Source organism: Elephantulus edwardii, unplaced genomic scaffold, assembly GCF_000299155.1.
Source record: "Elephantulus edwardii isolate Elephantulus edwardi_28Jun2011 unplaced genomic scaffold, EleEdw1.0 scaffold00459, whole genome shotgun sequence".
NCBI classification, from domain to species: Eukaryota; Metazoa; Chordata; class Mammalia; order Macroscelidea; family Macroscelididae; genus Elephantulus; species Elephantulus edwardii.
Window position 1 is genome coordinate 515,375 of NW_006400209.1, and position 3,239 is coordinate 518,613.

Genomic DNA, 3,239 nt, shown 5'->3' on the forward strand with positions numbered 1-3,239 from the left:
AAAATTTAATAATAATAAAAAAAAGAAAAAAATTTTGCTCCTTTCTTCCTTTTCTATGTGTTTGTCTATTGCTATGAACTACTTCCTGAGAACTGCCTTAGCTGTTTTCCAGAGGGTTTAGTATATTGTGTTTTCATTTTCATTAGTTCTGAGGAACTTTTAAAATTTAATTTTATATTTCTTTTATTAAAAAAATCCAGCACTGGTAATACAACTATATTTGCACTAATCACGAAAGCCAATGATGAAGAAATTGAACCCTTTTACCAACTTAAGCAATCTAAAATTTATTGACCATGCAATCAAGATTTATTAAATGGTGAGTAGAATCAAAAGACGGAAACGTAGGACTCACAGTCAGAAAATATGAGCTCGTGACCAAAATGAGTCTGGAGATCACATAATAGAATTTTGTACAATGAATAATTAATTCATTATAAATACAGGTTTGAGGCCTTGAACACTAATGAAGCAAGACTTGATGAGCTGTGGAAGGGTATCAAGAATATCATGGAAGAATTCAAAGGATAATTCAAAAGGACAGAGGAGGAAGAAAAGTCTGAGATGAATGTCAGAAGAGACTCTGAATATTGCACTAGAACACCAAGAAACCAAGACAAAGGAAAGAAATTAGCCAGTTAAGGAGCTGAACAGAAGATTTCAAAGGACATCTCAGGAAGACAAAGTATTATAACAAAATTTGCAGAGTTGGAGTGAGAAATCAAAGGGACAAATTTGTTCCACATTTCTATTTCCTTCCTTCCTTCCTTCCTTCCTTCCTCTTCCTTCCCTCCCCCTCCTTCCTTCCTTTCTTCCTTCCTTCCGTTTTCTCTTTCTTTCTCCCTTCCTTCTTCCCTCCCTCCTCCCTCCCTCTCTCGTCTCTCTCTCTCTTTCCAAGGGGGAAAGATTTATTTAGGCAATAAGAAAAATAGTGAAAGGTGGGCCATGCAAATGAGTTAAGTAAAAAGAAAGAAGACTGAAGAGGAGGGAAAGGAGTCCTGGAAAGCCAGGGTGAAAGCAGATCTTACACCATGCTGTTAGCAGAAAAGGAGAATAAGAGAGCTCCTTTGCATTTCTCAAGCTGAAGGAACTCAAGAACAAATTCAAACCTCGAGTTTCAATACTTAAGGATGTCATGGGCAGAATGTTGAATGACCCAGGACATCAAAAGAAGATGGAAGAAGTACAGAGTCATTCTGCCAAAAATAATTGACTGAAGCAGAAGAATTTCATGAAATAACATATGATCAAGAGACAGGGGTGGAGAGTGGGCCAGGCGGGGTGGCCAGGAGCTAGTGCACATAGCACGTTAAAAGGCCACACCAGCAGTGCCTCCAGGGCGGGCCAGTCCTCGAGTGCGCAGGAGCAGAGGTCTCCCTAGTCAGGAGACGCCAAGCGGCCTCCGTGTCTGGTAGCCACAGCCACTCATCTCCAAGCACCATGAATGGCTTCTCAGAGAGGATCGCACTGCACCCTTCCTCCTTAACTACTTCTTCCTCCTCAAGCCTTCCTAAAAAATGAAAAAGAATAATACATATTTCCATTTCAGGATGTGTTCCACGTGGTAGTTGAAGTACATTGGTCTAGTGCAAAAATGGAGATTATTACCAAAGACCCTTTAAACCCAATTAAGCAAGATGTGAAAAAAAGAAAGCTCCATTATGTTGCAAATTTGTTCCCTTATAAAAAATACATCAACAACTATGGTACCATCCCTCAGACTTGGGAAGACCCAGGACACAATGATAAACACACTGGCTATTGTGACAATGATCCAATTGACAAGTGTGAGATTGGAAGCAAGGTGTGTGCAAGAGGTGAAATAACCAGTATGAAAATTTTAGGCATACTGATTATGATTAATGAAGGAGAAACCAACTGGAAAGTCATTGCCATTAATGTGGATGATCCTGATGCAGCCAAATATCATTATATTAATGATGTCATATGACTGAAGCATGGGAATCTGGAAGTTACCTGGACTGGCTTAGAAGATACAAAGTTCCTTATGCAAAGTCAGAGAACCAGTTTGCTTTGAATGCAATTTAAAGAGAAGGATTCTTTCAACGGATATAATTAAAAGTACTCATGACCTTTGGAAAGCCTTGGTGACTAAGAAATCACGGGAAAGGAATCAGTTGCATGAACATAACAGTGTCTGAGAACCCCTTAAAGTGTGATCCAGATGCTGCCAAAACCATTGTGGATTCTGTACCACGTGAATCTGCCTGCATAGTACCAAGAGATTTGGACAAATGGTGCTGTCACCAGAAAAACTAATGCAATTTCTCTGAACATAAGCTGAGCCTGCTGCATTCTTTTCTTCTGGAGAAATTAGATGCAAATATAGTACCTTCTCAAAGTTTTCAATATTATATAACTAATCTAAAGTGAATTCTACTGTGATAAATGCTTTACATTCAGAATGTTGTCTCTCCAAAAGCATTTTTCATATCTCAGTGAAGACCACCTGGGTATATATATATATATATACTTATATATACTGGGTATGATATATACTTATATATCAAAATGGCTGTAATTTGGAAAATTTGGGAGTCATTTATGAGTTGTTGTTTATCATAGAATTCGAACCAACCCATAGTTGACTCTTCAGTAGGTTTTCAGAGGCAAATAATCACAAAGGAGATTTCCCATCATTCTCCCATGCAGCAGCTGGTGGCCTCTGTGTGACTTCAGGATTGCAGCTTTAATTTGCTTCTCAGTGTTTTCAACTTAGAAATGCCAAGTATAATTTCCTTTTGCGTTTCCAACTTCAGCTCTTTGCATGCTTCATTATAATACTTTTTTGTGTATATTCTTGTGCTGTTCTTTGAAATCTTCTATTTAACTCTGTTATGGCAATATTTCTCCATTATACTGCCTACTCTAACTCCAAGTGTAAATTTAAGAGTTTCATTTGACATCTGTTTTGGTTTTTTCTTGCTTTCCTGTCCCAACAATTATGAGGTCCTTTATAACCTTTCACAACTCAGCTCGTCTTTAATCATTAATGCTAAATCTATTATGCATTAATAGACACTCTGAAGCGCCTGCTGCAGAGTTTCAAGGACTGTAGCCTACAATATGGATTGAGGCTCAATGTCAAGAAGACAAAGATTCTTACCACTGGACCAATTGACAGCATCAGGATGGATGGTGAAGAGATTGTACATAGCTTTAGTTTGCTTGGCTCTGTAGTCAACAGTCTTGGCACCAGCAGCCAGGAAATTAAAAGG

At 38.3% G+C, this 3,239-nt stretch overlaps 1 pseudogene; it reads left to right on the forward strand.

Moving 5' to 3' along the window:
* LOC102869055 overlaps positions 1-2,280 on the forward strand; it is a 9,464-nt pseudogene extending 7,184 nt beyond the window's left edge.
* The last annotated feature ends 959 nt before the right edge of the window (positions 2,281-3,239 follow it).